Source organism: Loxodonta africana, chromosome 1 (genome assembly GCF_030014295.1).
Source record: "Loxodonta africana isolate mLoxAfr1 chromosome 1, mLoxAfr1.hap2, whole genome shotgun sequence".
In the NCBI taxonomy this organism is placed as follows: Eukaryota; Metazoa; Chordata; class Mammalia; order Proboscidea; family Elephantidae; genus Loxodonta; species Loxodonta africana.
The window spans coordinates 205,611,510-205,635,655 of record NC_087342.1 but is presented as its reverse complement, the minus strand read 5'-3'; the positions used below and the strand labels follow the sequence as shown (position 1 = coordinate 205,635,655).

Below are 24,146 nucleotides of genomic sequence, written 5' to 3'. Positions count from 1 at the left end.
AGCTCATGGTCCTTGGCTTGCAGCTGTGGCATAACTCCAAGTCTGCTTCTGATGTCACATGCCCATCTTGCCTCTGCCTCATCTTTTATAAGAACACCATACTCTAGTTTGACCCCATGTTAATGTAACTGGTAATATCTTCAAAGACCTTATAGCCAATCAAGCTCACATTCACAGGTGTTGGGGGTTGGGAGAATCACAATTCAATCTATAGCAAGGGCAGAAGTCAATTCCAACTCACAGCAACCCTACAGAACAGAGCAGAACTGCCCCATAGGGTTTCCAAGGCTGTAATCTTTATGGAAGAAGACTGCTACATCTTTCTGGTGAGTTCAAACCACTGACCCTTGGGTTAGCAGTCAAGCACTTAACCACAGCACCACCAGAGCTATTCAACCACAGAAGTATCCGTTGCTGTGGGGTTAATTTCCACTCACAGTGACCCCCTGTGACAGAGCAGAACTGCTCCATAGGATTTTCAGAAACCCTGGTGGTGTAGTGGTTAAGTGCTACTGCTGCTGACCAAAAGGATGGCAGTTTGAATCCACCAGCAGTTCCTTGGAAACTCTATGGGGCAGTTGTATTCTGTCCTATAGGGTCACTATGAGTTAGAATCCACTGGACTGCAATGAGTTTTTTTTTTTTTTTTTTTGGTATGGGAGCAGATCGATAGGTATTTCTCCCACGAAGCCACTGGGTGGGTTCAAATCACCAATTGAAAGCTAACTGTTGTGCCACCTGTGCTCCTTAAACAGTAGTTTATTAGTAAAAAATGTTCGCCCTGGGCATTGTGCTATCTTCAAGAACTATCTATGTGCAGTCGGTTTGACAACAGCAATTCCAAAGGTCAGACTAGAAGCTGTGTTTTAAGGTCAATCAGTAATTACCTGAATTCTTCTTCAAGAAAATGTAGTATGGAATCCTGCATGACCACAAGTTATTCTGTAAACCTAAGAGCTCAGGCTGCTAACCAAAAGTTCAACAGTTGGAATCCATCAGCCGCTCTTTGGGAACCCTGTGGGTCAGTTTACGCTGTCCTACAGGATCACTATGAGTCAAAAATCCCCTTGATGGCAACGGGTTTGTTTGTTTGCTTATTCTGATGATGGGAGCCCTGGTGGTGCAGTGGTTAGGAGCTACAGCTGAGGTACGGATGCTAACCAAGAGATTAGCAGTTCAAATCCACCAGCGGCTCCTTGGAGACCCTAAGTTCACTATGAGTCAGAGTTCAACTCGATAGCAATGAGATTTTCATTTATTTTGACGATAAGCTGGGGTGTAAAGCCTGCAAAGGATTTTCCTTCTCTTGAACATTTTTGACTTGTGGCAAAGTTGTTTAGCACTTGGCTGCTAACCAAAAGGTCAGTGGTTCAAACCCACCAGCAGCCCTGCAGGAAAGAGATGTGACAGTCTGCTTCCACAAAGATTACAGCCTTGGAAACACTATAGGGCAGTTCTGCTCTGTCCTATAGGGTCACTATGAGTTGGAATCAACTTGACGGCGAGGGTTTTTTGTTTTTTTTTTTACAATAAATAAACTAATCAGTTTCTATTATTGGCTTAATATAGGTGTTATTTTAGCAGAGAGAACCCCTAAACAACCAGATATTTACCTTTTTGGGACTATGCTCGGACTGGACAATGACTGGGATAAAATATGTGAATTGGGCCTGGACTGAGTACACTGAATGGTGTAGAACAAGGTCTCTACTTCAAGCAAAGTATAAAATTTACAGAGAATTGGGTCAGTTTTAGTAATAAAATAAGGTGTGTTTCTGCACATAATCTGTATGGTAACTGCTCTGCGTTTGCCTACTAAAATGATTAAAAGCAAAACAAAACACTGCATGATCCAGTCTCTCTGACCACTCACACTTTTTTTTGCAATGTCACTCAACTACTTCATATCTCCCACTGACAGCACCACTGTGTATAATTATCCTCTTTGTGTTCCACTAACTGTAGTAGATGGGAGCTCTTCAAAGGCTGGGAGCAAACCTCAGTCACCCTTGCATTACCAGAACCTAGCACAATGCCTGGCGGATAGTATGTGCTCAATAAATGTTAAAAGAATGTATGAATAAAAATTCCTCAACTGAGGGCCAAACCATGGATGGGAATAAACAAGAGATTGGTAGTGTGATTGAAAAGGCCTAAATTCCTTCCTCCAGGAGCTTGTCATGGGCCCTAAAATCCTTCCACCCGAGACACTTCATTGGGTCAAAACACAAACTCCCTCTACTCATTCATTATTCTACTGTTAGCCACCAGCACCTTGACACCCATGCTCAGCTGAGTGGGGGTGACTAGCAGGATCCTGGAGGAGGGGACCTAAGAGAACTGTGTGGGGCACTGTGGGTAAGGCAGCCCCCCCAGGAGCAGCCAGGGTGAGGTTTCCTATTCAAGCTTAGGCAGTGTGAGGCCCCTGAGCCCTTGGTGAGGAGTTGGGAGCTGGGCCAGCTTCATGAGTGAGCAACCAATGTAGTTAGTTACACAGGGCCCTGAATTTAGAAGAGCCTTATGCTTTGTTTGAGCTCTGCTGTCACTGTCTTGAAATTCTTAATAATTTTGGAAGAAGGGACCTCCCATTTTCATTTTGCCCTGGGCCCCACAAATTCTGTAGCTGGTACTGGTTGGGGGATACTGAAATGGAAGGAAAGGACACAAAGAGAGACACAAGAAAAGTTCTTTCATTTTCATGGTTTCATATAAGGGCCTGTGGTTAAGCCAGCAGAGAAACCAAAAGTGGCAACAACTATTGTCTCATAACTTTGCCTTTGGAGATGACCTTCTGTGATGTCAGGATCCCCAGCATTTTGGAACTCTGACCTGCTTGCTCACCATGTGTCATGGATTGAATTGTGTCCCCCCCAAAATATGTGTCAACTTGGTTAGGCCATGATTCCCAGTATTGTGTGGTTGTCCTCCATTTTGTGATTGTAATTTTATGTTGAGAGGATTAGGGTGGGATTATAACACCACCCTTACCTGAGCTAAGGTAAAGGGAGTTTCCCTGGGGTGTGGCCTGCACCAGCTTTTCTCTCTCAAGAGATAAAAGTAGAGGGAAGCAAGCAGAGAGCTGGGGACTTACATGCCACCAAGAAAGCAGCACCAGGAGCAGAGCGCATCCTTTGGACCCGAGGTCCCTGTGCCTGAGAAGCTCCTCAACCATGGGAAGATTGAGAGCAAGGACGTTCCTCCAGAGCCCACAGAGAGAGAAGTCTTCCCCTGGTGCTGACACCCTGAATTTGGACTTTTAGCCTACTTTACCATAAGAAAATAAATTTCTCTTTGTTAAAGTCATCCACTTGCGGTATGTCTGTTATGGCAGCACTGGATGACTAAGACACCATATATGTTGCAGCCTCCTCTGCAGTGGTACTTCGATATCACCATCTGGATGGCGCTACTGATGGCCCAGGTTTCCTTCCTTTGAAGCTGATGACCCAGAGTTGGTGTCTCTTGCCATGTTGTATCATCGACCTTTGTAATATTCTTGAAGGTAGCAGGCAAAACGGTGGGCATAGCTGCGCTGTACATGAAGAAATCATTGGGGATGCTAGAGATCGTACAATAAATTAATCATAAAATTGAACATCTTTTTTTAAAAAATCAATTATTACAGCCTGCTGGGAAGTAGTCCCAATCACTAATACCACATCTGAGGCAAACGGTCAACATTTACTCAAAAGCAAAGATGAGAAGGCAAGGAGGGGAAGGGAATCTAGATCAATGAAAACAGAAGAAAAAGAATGGAAATGATGAGAATGCTCACACATTGTAACCAATGGCATGGAACAATTAGTATAAAAATTGTTAAAGGGGAAGCTAATTTGCTGTGTAAACTTTCACCTAAAACACAATAACAGATTATTAAATATATAGAAGTATATATATATATCATAACTGAGAATCTGTAAAATACCCCCTTTGTTGACACACTATGGTTAGGCATGTCACCCAATCCTTTTACATGATTTGAAACAAAAGATGGCAATCTTCTTTATCAAATGCATTTCCTCAGTGAATTCATCATGAACATTGTCATCTTCCTTTACAGATAAGAGTTCTTCACATACGACTAGTCAAACATTAATGTCTTTACGTATGTTCTTTTTTCTTCAGTACAAAATGGAATGAGAACTAATTGAACACTTTGTTCTTCATCTCTAACTAGGATAAGACTGAAAAATGACAACTATTGCATGAAGGAAAGTCCCTTCTTTGTCATTTTTATGAACAACTTTATAAGCTTTTAGCATATTTGGCTCTGTGCTAGAATTAAAGGAAATCCGAAGCTAATCCTTGTCCTCAGGGAAGTAATATTATATCTAGAAGGTGTGGAAGAACACACACAGACACCTGCTCACTGCCAAAGGAGGGGCCATCCAGAGCAGATACAGAATACATAACCCTTGAGTGGTGTTCAGATACTTATTAGGCTGTAAAAATTATACATTAAAGATCAGAGGAGCTTTTAATTTTAATTTAAAGGAGCAGAACAGAGACAGGGATTTTGCTAATCCTCAAATTAAATAGCAGGATTTTTCCAAAGTAATGTAAGTGAAAATAACCTGGCACTGGTGGCCAAAGGGAAGTCCTATTCATTATTTATTGAGGCGTCGTTGGTTCAGTGGTAGAATTCTTGCCTTCCATATGGGAGACCCAGGTTCCATTCCTGGCCAGTGTACCTCATGTACAGCCACCACCTAGCTGTCAGTAAGGCTTGAATATTGTTATGGATGCTGAACAGGTTTTAGCAGAGCGTCCAGACTAAGATATATTAGAAACAAAGGCCTGGCGATCTTCTTCTGAAAATCAACCAGTGAAAACCCTATGGATCACAATGGTCTGATCTCCAACCAATCATGGGGAGGAGTAGCATTTTGTTCTGTTGTGCATAAGCTCTCCATGAGGGGGCCAACTCCACTGTAGCTAACAATAACAACATTCATTATTTATCTGCTGTTATGTGCTTTGTCCTTTACAAACCGTCACTTCTTTAGTTTTCACTAGACACTTCTCATTTGCAGGCACTGGATAAATATTTGTTTAATAATAACAGATATGAATTTAAATCATGTTCGGATGAACAAAGAAGAAAGGCCTGAAAATCAGCCAGTGAAAACCCTGTGGATCACAACGGTTCAGTCCTCAGCTGATCACGGGGATACTGCAGGACCAGGCAGCGTTTTGCTTCATTGTGCATGGTGTCGCCATGATTCTGGAGCCAATTCAGTGGCAATAAACAACAACAATCCGACCCTTGACCCCTAGGGTCCCTGGATTGAGAGGAAGAAGAAGGCAGCTGTAGAAGTTGACCTCCTTTCTCTGGTTGGAGCTGGTTCTTCATTGCCCCCATCTGTAACTGGAAACACAGATGATTAGAGGTCATTTCATTTGTCATCCTCCATTCAATTTGTTTTTGTTAGGTGCGGTCGAGGTCGAGTCGGTTCCAACTCATAGTGACCCTGTGTACAACAGAACAAAACACTGCCTGGTCCTGAGCCATTCTCACAATCATTGTTATGCTTGAGCCCATCGTTGCAGTCACTGTGTCAGTCCATCTCCTTCAGGGTCTTGCTCTTTTTTGCTGACTCCCTACTTTACCAAGCCTGATGTCCTTCTCTAGGGACTGATCCCTCCTGATAGCATGTCCAAAGTATGTGAGGGGCAGTCTCACCCTCCTTGCTTCTAAGGAGCATTCTGTTGTACTACTTCCATTCAATAGGATCGTCTTTTAGTCTTGGCTTGAATTGTCACAGTAAAAGAAAGTTCACCATTTCCTGGAATAGGCTAATACAACTCTTGGAAAAAAAAGTTAAGAATATTATTCCATATATGAATTAAATATCTGTCTCTTTTTAATCCCGATACTCTAACTTGGAACTTCTGAAGGGCATTGTATCTCCTGACTTGATAAAGAACAATGTTTGTGAAGCAATGGAAAGCTGGAGAGGGGCCAGGCTATGGACAACCTGGGAAGTTGGGATGTTGTATGGGTCCCAAAGATGGTGCTTAGAGTATGATGAGCAGATTCTGAGGGACATTAATGTGTTTGGGTTAACATATAATAATCCCAGTTATAAATCACAATCTGTGAAAGTCCAGTAGGCAATCTAGAGTTGAGGAAGAAAGTGATAAAAACTAAGGAATAGATGAAACCATTCATGATGAGTGTACAGTGAAAGAGGAGAAAAATGAGATAGTTATAGCCCAAAGAACTTAAGCTAATGAGGCTATAAATAGGTAAATAAGATTATGACCTTATAATATTAGGTATACTAAATTAGAGAATGATACTATGCAAGTAAACCAATCAGAAAGAACTGAAATATAAACTTTGCATGAATGGCTGATGTGGAAATACAATAGGAATGTAAGCGAGAAGGAGAGAGTATGTGTTACAAGCAATTGACTTGAACCTGAGACCTAGTCACATGGTGGCCATAGTGGGCCAAAGGAATTTACAACCAATGATTGATCATTATTTGTTAAGTGCATCCATCATTGTTATGACAATCTTATGAGGTAGTGGAAATTAACGTTCCCCATATTTCACAGATGAAAATAATTTGCATGGAGAGAAAGAGCTAATAAATTAGGATTTCTTTGACCCTGCTACTTCCCCAAGACATGCTACTTCCCTGGATCAGGAGATAGAACTCCCTGGAAAAGCATCCATTGGTAGGATTATAGGAAAATAGGAAGCTTCTGCTAATTTGTGATAAGCCTAACCTAGAGTCTGTCCTGGTATGAATGATTGGAAGGCTGAGTGGATAGATAGATGAATGAATGAAATAGCATCACAAACAGGAGGCTTTCAAGATTGTCAGAGAAAGAAAGCATGGATCTAAGCATCATTTCTTGTTAGATAGCCTTTTGAAGTGATCCTCAAGATATCAAGTCCTAGTCTTAGAAAGAGAAGCTCCAAGTAAAATAGAAAAGGCAGCTCTCTAAGATGCTGTAGGCTAAGGAACACGGATTTGGATCCCCTCAGATGGGGTTGGGGCTCAGGGTAAGGAGAAGTATTCTCATTTCATCGGAGACTAGACCCTGGCAGCCCTGGATTCGAGGGCCTCTGCCCACTAATACTTCTTGAGGGCCTCTGCCCACTAATACTTCTTGAGGGCCTCTGCCCACTAATACTTCAGGTTCTGAAACCCTGGCTCAGTGCATGACCTTCAGTTCACCAGTACATTGATGAGCAATGATAAAGATAAATGTAAGAGATTGATGGTAGTAGTGGCCCAGGAAGATGACATCATAGAGAGTTGTAAAATGTACATATTACTTCTAAAATACAGAAAGAAATTATAAATTCATTTTCTATAACAGAATTGAGCTTCTGTGAAAGTCCCCACCCTATTGATTGATAGCAAGTATCAGGAAAAATTGTCAAAGACTTTAAAATGGGCAGAAAAGATTCCAGTCCTATCTAGTATACCTTTTTGGGTTATCTTTGCCTTTTATTGACTTTGAGCTAATTTACAATCTGTAAATTATATAATTCTTTGAATACACTATGGACTGCCAAAAGAACAAACAAAGCCATCTTAGAAGAAAAACAACTGCAATGTTTTTTAGAAGCAAGGTTGGTGAGGCTTTGACTCACTTTGGACACGTCGTCAGGAAGGACCAATTGCTAGAAGTCTGGTAAAGTAGAGGGCCAACAAAAATGACAGAAACCCTCAATGAGCCACAACGATGAATTCAGACTTACTAATGATTATGAAGATGGCATAGGACTGGGCAACATTTTGGTCACCATAAGTAAGATCTGACTCCATGGTAACTAACAACAAGTTGTAGAATATTGATTATAATACAAATGATTCTTGGCCATAAATGCAAATTGTCTCTGGTAAAGATGCAGTTAATTATTGCCCTGTGGATATTGACCAATTTTTAAAAATTCATTTCTGCCTTCCTGATGGTCTGTATATGTGTGTGTTTTGAATCCTCCTTTGAACTGTTTGCAACATCTTACAGGCTCTCTCAAAAATTAATGAAATAGTAAAATTTTTGGCACATGAGAGTACAATTATATCCTTTAAAAACTTATCCTTTAACACAAGAGAAAGGTAACTTTAAACCTGGAAGTTTAGGCCATCACTATCTCTTCTGGTTTAAATAGTTGATTTAGGATAACTGCTAAGTCATTTTTAATTTCATCCTTCTCCCACTTCATCTTTTCAAGGTGGTAACTTGATGTAAGGGAGGTGGGGCTCATGTGACTTGTGGTGGAGGACAGAAAAGACCTGATGGTCACATAGTGTTCTATCTGGTCATTTGACCATCATGCTGGTACCTGCCATAGGAGGCTGTGGACTCAGGCATACACGAGGTCTTCATCTTCACCACAGACTTCTGTGCCTCTCAACATGGCACATGGAAACTTCTAGTTACATCGCATGCTGTGTGTAGGCCACGGGAAGCTTGGAGTGCAGCCTCAGATGCATCTATTCAGCTACTGCTCTCCACCAGTGCTGTGCTCTGGCTCCTGTTCACGCGGACATGGCTGTGTGCAGGGCTTCTAGACTCTAGGATTGCCAGCTCCCTGAGACCTGTCACTAGGCCCAGAATGGTCTCAGCCTTTCCCATAATATATGGATATTTCTGTCATTAAAGTGAAAGCAAATGAGTCTGAACCTTCCGCCCTCTTTCTGCTTCTCTTCTCTTTCCCGTCATCCGCCAAGACTGAATGGGCAGGCATTCTACTTCCTCTTTCTGTCTTATGGATCTTTCCCATAAAACATAGACCATGCCTTTCTGAAGTCTTTCTTGTGCTCTTCCTTTTCCCTTGGTTTATAATAGTAGAACGGCTGTTGGGAAATATGATATATGGGGAAGGGGAATGAAAAACCCATTGATGTAGTAGTTTCAAAACATAATCAATATTATACAGGGTACTGGAGGTCTTGAAAGTAGAAATCACCACAGGGAGCCAGAGCCAGGCAGAGGCGGAGGGAAATTGTGGAAGCTAGATGTAGCTGAGAGGACTGCTTCAATAAGGACAGCTAAGACACCCCCTGGGAATCCCTGGTGGGTTTGAATAATGAAATATCTTTGTGACTATATCTCCTGCATAAAAGACAATTGTCCTGAGCAACATCAAGAAGGCTATTACTTTATTTTGGAATTTTATATTTCTGAAAACACATATTGGCCCCTAGGAATAAATGTATTCTTTTTATATGCTCCCAAACCACATGCTTAATAATAGGTTTAGGAAATATGCCAAGGATAAATATAACATCACTATAGAACTTAGTTCTATAATCCTTTATTTAAAAAAGCAAGTTAACATTTCACTATTTTCAGTCTTCTTGAACTTTTCCTATTGCCTTCCTAATGCCAGAAAATAAAAGAGTTATTCTAATATTATGCAGTCTGCGGGAAAATAAAATTCTCAAATTGTATGAGTTTCCATCAAGTTTAGACTATTCAGGTAAAGTCAAATTTGAATTCAAATGCATTATGTTAGGAAGGTTCCCTGGTCTCTAGAAGATGTTTTTGCCTTTTTGTCTCAAAGGAAAGCAAACATTACGATTCCCACATAGGAGTTTTTGGCTCTGGGCAGTGACTCTATAGGCAAATACTTATCTAGAGAATTCCATTCAGCGTGTACAGGTTAAGCAGCTCCTTATAGAATTTCATAGCAGAAAATGGTGGTGAAACGGGATTACATAATTGAAACAGTAAACTAGCTTTCAGTGGAGCCTAGTCAGCATGAACGCAGACGTAATTTCTTATCAACTCCATGACAATATACAATAAACTTTTACACGCGTACACACACATGCTTGGTCCTCCTGGAAACAAATGCTTGGCTCTTTGTTCATGTGGAATATATGTGCTGGACTCATTTTCAAGGAGGTCAATGGATAATGGTTTTTTACCATCAATGGTAAAAGAGATAGGCACAGGATTACTAGTTCCTCGGCAACTTACGCTCATGAACCAGTTCTGTCCTTGTCCTCTAAAATAAATGCAAATTTATGTTTTTACTGATTTATCCCTACGTATGTGCACAAAGGCATGTATATATTATACCTACATATTTCCACATTCTCATCTTGCCATATTAAAACAGGTACAGGGGTTAGGATTTCAACGCATATATTGGGGATACGATTCAATTCATAACAGGTGGGCACTATTAAAATCTTTTTACAGGTGGGACACGTAAGGCTCAAGCAAATTAACTTGTCCAAGGTCCAGAGTCAGAGGTGGTGTCAGGATTGGAACCCAAACCATCTGTGGGCTTAACCACCATTCTAAGCCCCTTCATTCAATACGGCCCATTTAGTTAATACTCACAGCTATAGATACTACTAAGCCCATTTTACATATCAGAAAGCATAGGTAAAGAGAGAGGTTTTAGCCCCACAGTGGGCACATTGCAGAGCTCAAGCTTGAGCACAAATACATCAGACTCCAGCACCTGCTTCCTTCCTGTCAGTACAATGCCGTCCCTCTGTGAAAGGCCTCTGCCTCTCACTCTGAGACAACCTTCAGGAACTTGGAGATGTCAGCCACCCTGAGCATAAAACCACACTCTTCCTACTCCCTGCTTAAGAAATTGATAACGTGTTTTGGCTCAGACGCCCACCCACCCCATTCGCTATTCTCTGTACACAATTCTGTACTTACTTGTTTCCATCTCTCCACTTAAAACCAGTTACCATTGAGCTGATTCTGACTCCTGACGACCCCATGTGTGTCAGAGTAGAACTGTGGTCCGTAAGGTTTTCATGGCTGATTTTTCAGAAGTAGATTGCTAGGCCTTTCTTCCAAGGAGCCTCTGGGTGGACTAGAACCTTCAACCTTTCAGTTAGCAAACGAGCTTGTTAACCATTTGCGCCACCCAGGGACTCCTCTTCCTACTTAGCCCCTTGTTAAGTGTTGTGTCCTGGAGATTGAGCACAGGGTCTGGCAAAAATCATACACTCAGTGTACGATGGTGACTGTTATGGATTGAGTTGTGTCCCCCCAAAATGTGTCAACTTAGCTAGTCCATGATTCTCAGTGTCGTGAGATTGTCTACCATTTTGTCATTTGATGCGATCTTCCTATATGTTATAAATCCTACCTCTATGATGTTAATGAAGTGGATTAGTGACAATTATGTTAATGAGGCAGGACTCAATCTACAAGATTAGGTTGTATTTTAAACGAATCTCTTTTGAGATATAAAAGAGAGAAGCCCGCAGAGAGACGTGGGGACCTCATATCACCAAGAAACAAGAGCCAGGAGAATAGTAAGTCCTTTGGGCCTGGAGTCCCTGCGTTGAGAAACTCCTAGACCAGGGGAAGATTGATGAAAAGGACCTTCCCCCAGAGCCCACAGAGAGAGAAAGACTTTCCCTGGAGCTGGCACTCTGAATTCAGACTTCTGGCCTCTAAGACTCTGAAAGAATAAATTTCTCTTTGTTAAAGCCATCCCCTTGTGGTATTTCTGTTATAGCAGCACTAGATAACTAAGACAGCGACCATCTGAAGGAATGGCAATAGGTCATGTTTTGAGCTCCCAGAAAGCTTTGTATCAGCAGTGGTCATAAATGCAATAAACTGGAAGACAGACTGAAGATGAGACTTCTAGGCAAAACCGCAGCCCTTGGGAGTAGTTCTGTGGGAGAACAGTCAGGAACCTCACTGTGGGGGTCTAGGGCTGATGTGTCTGTGCAAACAGAAGGGGTCTAATAGGTGTTTGAGATCCCAAATCAATGGCTGGAGCAGCTCCTCAGGCAGAGCTGTTGATAGAACTCTCTTCTTCTCTGTGTTCACCACCACACTCAAATCTAGTTCTTTAAGATAAGGAGCCCAGGATTAAAAGTCAAGAGAGCAAACAAATCAGTTGAATCAACTCTGACTCTTGGTGACCCCAGGTGAGTCAGAGCAGAACTCTGCTCCATGAGGTTTCCAATGGCTGTGATCTTTCAGAGGTAGATCACCAGGACTTTATTCCAAGGTGCCTCTGGGTGTACTTGAACCTCCAACTTCTCAGTTAGCAGCAAGCATGTTAACTGTTTACACCTTCCAGGGACTCCCAAGAGAGCAAACTCTATCCTATTTTTCCACATACTAGCTGGGTGATTTCAGATGTCACTTTGCCTCCCTACCCATTCATTTTGTCATCTGTGAAGTAGGAATTATAGTAATATATGGCCTGACTGGCTCACAGAATTATGTAGATCAAAAAAGACTATAAAATGCAAGTCCTATGTAAAGCAAACAAAGCACCCTGCCTGTCTAAGGTACTATCTTCCTCCATACAGTCAGTCTTCCTGGGTGATTTATGTTTATAGCTTGCTTTGATGCATCTCAGGAAATTCCTGGCAGTCCTGAGACTCAGGTTTAGTTTCCTTGTCTCTGGGTTTTGAGACATGTTGAGAGATCCTTCTTATAAAATTTCTTGTAAAATATTCTGTCTCTTTGAGGCTTCCAATTTTTTTTTTTTCCAGCATCTGAAAAATTAACGTTCTGTGTGGCTTAAGGCCAGTAAGTAAAAACCACATCCCTCTTATCTCTTTGTTCTGAGAAGAAGGTTCACATTACAGGCTCTGTGAGAAGGGAACATCTTTGTTCCTTTTCTTGCTGAGGCTCTCTGTAAGCCCTAGTCTGCTAAGCCATACGCCAACGTAGAAGATGGAGCTAACCAAGGAGTCACCCTGTAGCTCAAGGGTGAAAGGCCAAGCAGTTCTATCGCAGTTCAGTGATTTGTGAGAGGAAAAAATAGCTCCTTTACAATGGTGAAGGGAAAAGGCACCTGAGAAGTAAGGGCCAGGATAAACCAGAAAGGGCAGGAGAAATGGCAAGAAGCCAGAGAGGGTTAGGAGAGCCTTGATGGAGTGAGGCAGGAGACTAGGTGGTAGCTTGGGCCTCTGTAGGGCCCAGAGGGCAATAAGTGGTTAAGTTGCAAGGTCAGCTGTGTGGGCTCTGCCCTTACTGCTCCTAATTCCCATCAGGAAGGACTTTACTCTCACTGGAGTCCCTGGGTAGTTAGGGCAAACGCAAAAGGTTAAGGAGCTTGGCTGGTCACCTAAGGGCTAGAAGTTCAAGTCCACCTGGAGGCACCTTAGGAGAAAGGCCCGATGATCTACTGCTGAAAAATCAGCACTTGAAAACCCTGTGGAACACAGTTTTACTCTTACATACATGGGGTTGCCAGGAGTCAGAATTGTCTTAACAGCAACTGGTTGGTTACTCTCACTGCTTTTTCTCCCTTCAGACCTCACATTTTCAGGGATATAAAAAATTATTAATTTCTTTGCGGTAGCTGGTGAGGGTGAGAGGTGAGCAAAGGCACTGTTGCTCCAACTCAAAGTGCTGTTTGTCTTCTCTGGACTACAAGGAAAGGCACCCAAACCTATAAACTGTTGAGTCAATTTTGACTCATAGCAACCCTATAGGACAAAGTAGAACTGCCCCATAGGGTTTCCAAGGCTGTAAATATCTACAAAAGCAGACTGCCACATCTTTCTCCCACAGAGGTGCTGCTGGGTTTGAACCACCGACCATTTGGTCAGCAGCCGAGTGCTTAACCACGGCGCCAGCAGGGCTCCTTAGGATGGACATCAAAACCAAAAAAACATTACCATTGAGTTGATTCCAACTCATAACGACCCTATGGGATGGAGTAGAACTGCCCCACAGGGTTTCCAAGGAGTTACTGGTAGATTCAAACCACTGGACCTTTTGATTAGCAACCAAACACTTAACCACTGAGCGACCAGGGCTCCTTAGAAAGGGCACAGGGCATACTAATTCTGTGGTCTTACCGCTTTTGGACTCTGATATGCAGTTAGGTCATGGGAGAAGTGTAACCTGGTCAGAAAATGCAAGCCTCATCAGCTGTGTGCTTGAGGTGCTCTGTCATCTCCTTGGCCCCTGAGATTACATTGCTCTTGGTCCATTGTCTCTCCTTGGTCTGATAGAGGGTCCTAGAGCTGGAATGAGTTTTCTAACTTGTAAGCATACTAAAGACCTGAAAGACAAAAATCACAAAATTATTTAAAACTAGCAGGGGGTTAAGAGAAGTTCTAGGTCCCTGGGTGGTGCAATCAGTTTGCACTCGGTTACTAACCAAAAGGTTGGTGCCATGAAAGAAAAGCCTGGGGATCTGCTTCTGTAAGGATTACAGCCAAAAAAAACCCTATGGAGCAGTTCTATTCTGTAACCTATGGGGTTGCCATGAGTTGGAATTGACTGGACAGCAACAGGTTTGGTTTGGTTTTTTGTTTAAAAACAAAAGTTCTAACCTAAATTTTTTCCCTTCCTAAAAGAGACTGAGTTTCAGAGGCAGGATTGCCATTTGCGGTTGAACAGCTTGTCCACTGCTCAGTTCTAAGGGATACCAGTTTCGTTGTTATCGTTGTTAGTTGCCAGCAAGTCGGTTCCAACTCATGGTGAGGTTAGGTATAACAGAATGAAATATCGCCTGGTTCTGCACCATCATTACAATTGTTGGTATGTTTGAGCATTAAAGACATTTTTTTTCCACCAACATATCTTGAGGAACGGGCACCTTTCCTTAACGTGTACCAGGGCGCTGTATACACAAGCGGCTTTGCTGCACTGGGGGGAAATTGACTTGTTTAAGAAATAAAAAGAAGGAAAAATGTCGTATTCACTGCTATTCTTCTAGCTGATCAAAGCCATTCAAGCTATGGTTCAGTAACATGTATTGAGCATTTGCTATGTAGGTAAAGTTATCATCTCAATTTCACACGTGGGAAAAATGAGATACAAAAAGATCAAGCGGTTTTCAAAAGGTCACACAACCAACCAGTAAGTGGCAGAGCCAGAACCTGAACCCAGGTAGTTCAGTTCTCACGCCCACACTCTTAAATCAATTCACTTATCCAAGACTGTATCTTTACATAGAAATAGAACTCTCTGGTAGAATAAGCTGAGGGAAAGTGGACAATCAGCTATGACTCTTGCCTTACTCTAAGTTGTCCAGCAAAGAAAATAAAATAATGAGGCACCTTATCGCTGAGCCCCTCACCCACACTCCCTTCCATTTTGACTCCAGACTTGGTTTTGGTTTGCATTTGTTTCATTGGTATGACTACAGCCTCAGGGAAAATAGATGGTCTTTTCCATTATAGTGAGTTTACTTATAATAATGGACATAATAATAAGTTACATTTGAATCATTTTTTACAACTTACAAAATGATTTCACATTTATTCTCTCATGCAAGCTTCATAACAGCCTGTGTAAGAAAAGCATTGTTATTCCATTTTACAAATAGGAAACAGAAGTTCAGAGAATTTCTAGAAGGAGAGAGATTGTTCATAATCCAAGTGTTCTGGTTCTTAATTCTATCTTCTTTTTATTGTATTTTATATGAATACCTTGGTCCCTAAGTGGCACAAATGGTTTATGCTCATCTACTAACCTAAAAGCTGTCAACTCCAACCCACCTAGTGGCACCAAAGAAGAAAGGCCTGGCCATCTGCTTTCATAAAGACTACAGCCAAGAAAACCCCGTGGAGCAGTTCTACTATGTAACACGTGGTGTCGCCATGAGTTGGAATCAACTGGACGGCAACTGGTTTGGATTTTGGTTGGTTTATGTGGATATCTATGGTATATAGGGGAGCCCTGGTGGCATAGTGGTTAAGAACTCAACTGCTAACCAAAAGGCCAGTAGTTCGAATCCACCAGTTGCTCCTTGGAAACCCGATGGGGCAGTTCTACTCTGTCCTATAGGGTCTCCTTAAGTCAGAATCGACTCGACAGCAATGGGTTTGGTTTATGGTATATGCCCAGTATATAGATGTCTGTATATATATCCAATCGTATATGTATTTTTATCTTATTTTGGTTGAAAGATATTATCTGAAATGCACTTTGCTGGATGCATTGATGGACTATTTCTGTGTGCATTTGCCGTGTTTTCTATGTCCAGTCAGTGGGGACTTATCGATGAGGCAGACTTTGAGAAGACTTGGTACTGCTACCACCAGAACTCTTGGAGGAACGAATTTTCCCATTTGCCCTGTTTGTGTGCTTTATGTGCTTAGTTCCCAAAATTTTAAGACTCATTATTTTCAGCCCCTGGTGGAATCTTTGCAAAATTTCCCCATTTTCTCTTCAAGGAATTCCAAGTTAGTCACTGCCCTTTGCTTTGACTTTTGAGATTTCACATACACCATTCTCAACAGCACAAAGAGAAATTCCCACAGAGGAAGCCCACCATGCACGGGCACTTCAGTGACTAAGCCCAAGGGGGCAGGTATGTTCAAAATACAATCTTCAAACAGGAACTTGAAATTCCCTGCAGACTCCCAAATCTCTGTGCTACCTCCACAGCCCTCCTCCAATTTTCTACAGGCATTTTCATTCCACAGCTGGAAGACTCAGCATTAGAAGGCATAGGTCTTATTTGGGAGAGAAAAGCAAATTTTATTGTCTTGGTCATTAACTCATCTCCCCTCTCTCTGACCCTGTGTTTTATGGAATGCTCTCTGCTGACTGCCTACTTTTTGCCTCACGTTCATCAATACATCACTGAAGAAAGGAGAGTATTCCAGGCGCCACGGAGGCTTCTAGTAACTTCATGTCTTCTCAAAGGCTTAATTGGGTTGGACCTCATTTGTACTTGAATGGAAGGCTTTCAGGAAACTCCCAGAGCATTCAGGAAATGCTGTTTTAGTGACTCAAAAATTATACTTATTTAGCACTATTAAATTGTTTCTAGTTTGAAATGATTTGTACTTTTATCTAGTCATCATAAAAGAGCAAATTTTTTTCCGTGACATATGATGCCTCTTTGTGACCGAAGGTAAGTCACTTAGGCTAACTTCCTCTGATTTCCTCAGTTGCAAAAAAAAAAAAAAAAAAAAAAACGGGACCAGGCATGTTGAAGTGATTACTTGGTAAGGAAGGTGACTGAGTTCTTTATAACATATCCTGAAGATCAAAAGCCATGCATGTATAGCATAATTAGTAATACTCTATAGTGCTTGGTGTAACCATATACAGTTAATGGTCATGAATGGCTATGACTCATCCTGTACATTGTATTCAGTAATGTCAGTCTCAAAAAGGAAAGTCGAATTAAAAAAAAAAAAAAAAAAGCTTTGGCCCAACATTTTGACCACACAGTAAATAAGAAGAAGACCAAAGGAAGAGTCTTCTTTAGCGGGGGATGTGGTTTCAGCCGACAGAAAATAACCAAAAGGGCAACATGCAAGAGAGACTAAAATCATTCTAAGTACCACTGAGACTCTTTGATCAGTCACCAGCTTTCCTGGAGAACCCCGCATCACGTAATTTATGCAAATCCTGTGAACCTGGATCTTCTCTCTGCTCAGGCATGTAGAAGCCTCTGAGGAGGCAGGTGCGGGAAATCATAAGAGGAAAAGAAGTTCCGGTGGCCAGAGAAGGAATTACCGTAAGACTGAGTCTAATTGTGTGTTGTTAGCTGCCATTGAGTAGGCCCCCAACAATGGAACGAAATACTGCCCGGTCCTGTGCCATCTCCATGATCAATTGCGGATCAGGCCATTTATGATCCATAGGGTTTTCATTGGCTGATTTTCAGAAGTAGATTGCCAGGCCTTTCTTCCTTGCTTGTCTTAGTCTGAAAGCTTGATTGGAACCTCTTCAGCATCTTAGCAACACACAAGCCTCCACCTGAGGAGTATGGGTGGTGACTGCGTATAAGGCTCATTGGCCAGGAATTGAACCTGGGTCCCGGCATGGAAGGTGAGAATTCTACCTTTCATGACCCACCATTGCCCCCATTAACGTGTACGGAAGGGGAATTGAATATGCTTGAGGGAAGAGGTAGGTGCCTTGAAGCAAAACTGTTTTTCCGACATTTTTGTCATGGTGTTCAACTGGGTAATGATGGGCAAATTCCTGAACTCAGTTATGTGCCTCATGGCATAGCAAGCACTATAAAAATGCATCGCAGTAAACACCCTTCTCTCTCCAAAAGGTAGTTGTGAAACCTAGAAGTCATTTAACATGATAAATTCAAATAAAACAAAACATTCTCTAGCAGCCCCATGACCCATTGCTAAAGGAACCAAAACCTACAAGCACAAGGCACGAACTCGAGTTGACAAAATAACAGTTAATTGGTGAGTTGTGGACATTCCGCAGACATTGGGGCCACTGCCCACTGCAGAGAAGCTGATTCAGTGTGCTGAGTGCCTAGTCTTTGCTTATCTTCGCTCTTGTCAATAATGTAATAGACTGGCAGTCTGCTTCCGTAAAGATTATAGCCTAGGAAACCCCCATGTGACAGTTCTACTCTGTCACATGGGGTTGCTACAAGTCGAAAATTGATTCAAATGGTACCTAACAACAGCTTGGTTACAAAACTGCTTACATACATGTGGTCATGGTGCTTAGGAATTCTCACCCACATTAAACTTTGATAATCAGTGAACTAGCATCCCTGTGTTCCAAATCCAAATTCTCAGGAAAGGACCACAGATTACCTGTTTGGGGCCCAGTGTGTGTACCCTTGATCCATTCACCAGAAGGTGCCATTGGAAGGTAGGTGGGCTTGGGGCTTGTGGCCACCGCCCTCCCATCAGGGACTTTGGGAGCAGACTCTAAGGGAAACAGGCAGGACAGGAAAGGCAAACTCAGTAAATTTTCTCCTCCAGTCTTAGAATTCCTGGCGTGTAGTTTCACATTTCACAGCTGCACTTCATCGCCCCGGATTTCCGCATCACTCAGTAGAGTTTTTGCTTCTGCGGCTCATGCAATGCCTCTGTCCCAGTGTCCCACCCTCTCCCCACTCTGATTAGGCCCAGTCTGCCTTTCAGGCCCAACTCATTTCACCTCCTCCCCAACACCGCTTTCCTGTTTCTGTCCTGACTCATCTCCTTCAACTTTGAAATGGTATGGAATTTTTCATTGGTGCATCATAATTTAGCACATATTTCGAGTTCAAAACTTATAGTCACAAATCAAAAGTAGAGAATTGTAACATTGTTTATTTTTCTATAAGTGAACTGAGCTTGGCTCCTGAGATTCATTTTTACCTGTAGGGCTGCAGCTCTTAAATTTTTTCATTTGAAGGTAACTCATTACCTCAAGTTTCAAGTCCCTGGGTCATGCAAACAGTTAAGTGCTCCACTACGAGCTGAAAAGTTGGGGATTTGAATCCACCCAGAGGTACCTAAAAAGACAGGCCTGGCAGTTTGCCTCTGAAAGGTCACAGCCTTGAAAACTCTATGGAGCAGTTTTACTCTAACACACATAGGGTCACCATGAGTCAGAGTTAACTTGACGCAACTAGCAACAACAAAATAAGTAATCAGTCAAACTCAGCATTCTCCCTTCCTCCTTCCCAGGAGTGGTGACTTCATCACTCAGGAGGCTTAGGAGTAATCTGCAGTGTCTGGTTCTCATGCCACCCTCTGCCTTTGGTGGCCACTGTGTTGTCATGCTCCAGTCTTTGGGGCACTGGGGCTGATGCCCACGAGACATAGCCTATCCTGCCTGGTCTTTGAGCATGGTGAGCTGGCACCTACTGGTCCCTGCCATGGCTCTGATCCACTGTGAAGTCCACACCTCTGCATCCTCCTGCTCTCCTCCCAGAACTTTTGGGGTCCCCCAACTCTTTCATCCCCTCCGCTTGCCTCTTGTGAGTTCGAACTCTCAGGTGCTTATCCTCATCATTCTGTGGTATGCAGGGCTTTGTGAGGCTACTCTAAGGACTATCTGCCAAGTTGCTCCCCTCAGTCTTTGCTAATCCATGATCCAAAGCCATGTTGCTCCAATGGCATTCAAAATAAAGCCGTTTCTATGAAACCAGCTACCCTCTTCGACTCTGCCTCAGAGAGTCCTATTAGGAGTCCCTAGAACAGATGAGTGTCTTGATCATGCTCCACCCAAGATTTGACTGCAGTTGTGAACAGACTTTGCCACCAACTTTTGAATTGTCTTATTATCTGAATCTCCTGTTCTTGCTCACTGGTCACGTCCTCATTTCCTTTTTGGGTAGGGAGATTCATATATCAATGGGTATTCTTCACTGATCTGCAGAAGTTAGTGCTCTGTTCACCAAGGCTTGATTCTTGATAATAAAAGCCCGACTCTTAGAATTCCATGAAACCCATTTATGTTACTCAACAAAGGCAGGTTCTTACAAATAAAAAGTCCTTTGGCTTTCAGATTATAATTTCTACTCTGCATTTAAGAAATCCAGTTACAATTTTAATGAATTTTTTTTTGTTTTAGGCTGATCTGCCCTCGCCTGACAAGAGTTTATATAGAAAGTATCACTGGTACTTGAAAGATCTGGAAAAGGATAGAATAAAAGATATAGAGAACACACAGCTCAATAACCCCTCCCCTGTTCACACACTCAAGTTGTCTTGCATGGATTTCATGTCTGTTAATTTTATCTCTCCTAATAGAAAAACCCTGAGGTGGCATAGTGGTTAAGAGCTATGGCTGCTAACCAAAAGGCTGGCAGTTCGAATCCACCAGGTGCTCCTGGGAAACCCTATGGGGCAGTTCTACTCTGTCATATAGGGTCACTATGAGTCAGAATCGACTTGACAGCAATGGGTTTGTTTGCTTGTTTTTTAAATAGACTAGAAGCTCCCTGTTGGCAAGGATCATGTATTCTGTATCTCCCCCCAGCCCCCCACAGTCATTATGAAACTGTTAAAATGTACAAAAATTCTGGAAGACTAATACAGTGAAAGATCATATCCACCAACTAGGTTTGACAGTTGCTTAGCATTTTGTCATATTTGCCTTTACTATTTATCGACGGCACTGGGTTTATTTATCTATGTGTATATGGAGTACCTGGGTGGTGTAGACAGTTAATATGCTTGGCTGCTAACTAAAAGGTTGGAGGTTTGGATCCACCCAGAGGCACCTCAGAAGAAAGGTCTGATGCTCTATTCTGAAAATTCAGCCATTGAAAACCCTATGGAGCATAGTTCTTTCTACTCTGACACACATGGGATCACCATGAGTTGGAGTTGACTCCATGGCAACTGGTTGGTTGGTATGTGTGTACGTATGTTAGCAGAATCATGTGAAAGTAGTTTGCCGTCATTGTGACACCTCACCCCTAAATCTTCAGCTATTATCATTCTTAATTCTCCATGATGTTTATCTTACTGATTGGCACAAAATAATAAAGTAGGAAGAGAATTACTTTTAGCTCAAGTTCCAACTATGTAAATCCATCTTCTACCTCTGGGCAACTAAAAATCTCTTTGAGCCTCAGTTTTATCTCTAAAATAATAACCTTGCAAATTCATTATGAAGATTAAAATGAGATAATGTCTAAGCATGGCATAGAACAGACATTTAAAGAAGAAGTATCACTATAATTGGCACTCAACAAATGCTTGCTTTCTCGAGATAGGTCTAACTGGATGTTAGAGTAGATGCAGGTAAACTCTAGTCACTACCATACTCACTGCTCACTTCAACTGGGAGTTTTGGGATGTAGCATAGCAGTTGGATTTATCACCTAATATCACAGTTTTGAGACCTTGGGAATGGGTTAGCCATAGGACACTAACAGAGCAGAACAGAGGAATTCAACCCAAATCAATCGATCGTAATTGGTACCAGCTCTCATTTAGGGGCATCAAGAAAAGTACAAGTCTGTAGGCACCTCCCACCCTTTTTTTCTTCCAGAAGAAAGGATCTTAACCACACCCTTTACAAGATAAGAACCAGTGAAGCAGTATTTTATCTAGAATCAATAGCTGCATTCTTTAAGAATTTTGTTGACATAGAAACCATGTTTTGATACTGTAACTGAATCATCACTTGCTTCTATCATGTTCTATCTAAAATATCACAGAAAATTACGGTTTTTGTTGAGCCAGCTCTTATGTGTCAATAAAGGTTGTTTAAGAGTCATTGAAATAAAAGTTTTCAATAAAATCGAATTGCATGAAAAACAGTGATTATTCCCTATTATCAGGGTTAAACTTGTTTTCTGTCCAGTAAGACCAAATGGGACAATTTGTATAAGACAAGTTTACATTACACTTTATGCAAGAGTTACCTACCAAGTATGGTCTTGATCTCCAGACTTGTATGTCCAACTGTCTACTTGGGATCTCCACTTGGATGTCTGACAATCTTAACACCATCGATTTCAAACCATTCCTCCCCAAGTCTTTTCTGTCTCAGCAAATAGCACTATCATTCACCCTGTTGCTCAGACCTGACACTTGGACTCATCCTTGATCTCTTTCTTTCCCTTACATCCAATCCTTTGGGCAGTCCTATCAACTCCACCTCAAATGTATCATCAATCCAACCATATCTCACCACCTCGGCTACACAGCCAACCAAGACTCCATTATCTCTCACTTGAACTGCTCCAGCAGCTTACTAACTGGTCAACCTGCTTCTCTGCAGGTACCTCCACCCATGGACACTCCCCTCCATTCTTCCCACTTCAGACAAAATGATTTAAAAAAATACATTTTTGCTCAGATCACTCCCCTGCTTAAAACCCTCTCACTATTTCCCATTGCAATTAGAATAGAAAGTAAACTCAATCAGGGCCCTCAAGAGCTGACTTGAGCTGGCCCCACCAACACCTTGGACCTAATCTTATACCCCTCTCCTATCACTTATTACACACTTCTGTCTGTTATGCATTGGTGTTGTCTTTGTCTCAGTAAAATACTGTTTGTTTTGGTCTCATGGCCTTTTCTATCTGCCATTCTCTCTGGTTGGAATCATCCTTCCCAAGAATTTGATGGATTCTGGCTTCCTTTCTCATCATTTAAAACTCAGCAAATCCTTTTTCCTCAGAGGCCTTCCCTTACTGCTTAGCTAAGGTGGTTACCCTTGCCCCAAAACGCCTACTACCTTAAAAACCTAACTTTTTATTTGTCCATAGAAAATATCAACTCTCTGAATCTCTCTTCCCTTCCTTCCTTTATTCCTTTGCTCCCTCCCTTCCTTTTTCCATATTTTCACCTTCTCTTCTTCCTTTCTTTCCCTTTCCCTGCTTGCTTATTGGCTATTTGCACCAACACAACATAAACTGCGTTAAGGATAGTGTCTTGCTTATTATAGGTGATCAATTAATATATACTATTTATTGAGTGCTTTCTATGTGCCGGTTCATGTAGGGTCATTAGATATTGTGTAGTAAAGAAACTGGGCATCCCTGGGTGGTGCAAATGTGCTCAATTGCTAACTGAATGGTCGGAGGTTTGAGTTCACCCCAGAGGCACCTTGGAAAAAAAGGCCTTATGATTGACTTCTGAAAAAACCCAATGGAGCACAGTTCTACTCTGACACACATGAGGTTGTCATGAGTTGAAATCCACTCATAGGCAACTGGTCAATAAAGAGTTTAACCTTGTCCACAAAGAGGTCTGGCCTTTGCCCTTGTCTTCTGGGAGCTAATCTCTGTTTGCCTGGAGGCTTTGGGCTAGCCAGTCAATAACAATGTGATTTAGGGTAGAAGCTTTGGGTCATATAATATCAGTTGATGTGGAGGCTGAGATCAACCACATGATCAATCAATTGATCATGCCTACATAATGGCACCCCAACAAAAACTCTGAACACTGAGACTCAGCTGAGCTTCCAATGTTGGCAATGGAAGCTTGGCTTTTGGTACTTTTCTGTACTCTGTTCTATGCATGCCTTCCTTTGGCTGAACTTAATCTATATTCTTTCCCTGTAATAAGCTGTAACTGTGAATTTAACAGCTTTCAGTCAGTTCTCTGAGTCTTTCTAGAGAACTATAGAAACTGAGGGTGGTTTTGGAAATGCCCCGAACTTGAAGTTGTCAGAAGCGAAGGTGGACTTGTGGGGATTCTGCTTCCTCAGTCTTCTTAATTGGTCTAACTCTCACAGATCCCTACTTTTCACAATAAACTTCCAAAAATGTAGATATGAATAAAATGAAGCATGAAGAGCTTATGTGACATTGTGTAACGAAGTAGAACCCAGGAGTCCTGTATGATTTCAAAGTCATATTTTTTAGCCTTTGTACAGCTATTGATATCTAGAGCCTTTTACCCTGAGATCGATCTTAATAAATTTACTAATCTCTTACATTACTTTTCTTCATATATACAAGACACAGTTTTTAATCATATACAAATTGACATTAAATAGTTTTATTGAATAACTTGTCTCTGAGATATTAGTAGATA

General features: G+C 41.9%; 1 long non-coding RNA gene across 1 annotated transcript in view; it reads right to left on the bottom strand.

Annotated features, from left to right (window-relative positions):
* Positions 1-660: 660 nt before the first annotated feature.
* LOC111752049 (uncharacterized) overlaps positions 661-24,146 on the bottom strand; it is a 61,695-nt gene continuing 38,209 nt past the window's right edge. Inside the window, exons 2-3 of the long non-coding RNA XR_002787047.2 lie at positions 13,785-13,990; positions 661-5,368 (exon numbers count right to left, since the gene is read on the bottom strand). This is a non-coding gene — a long non-coding RNA (uncharacterized LOC111752049). The remainder of the gene's footprint in view (positions 5,369-13,784; positions 13,991-24,146) is intronic.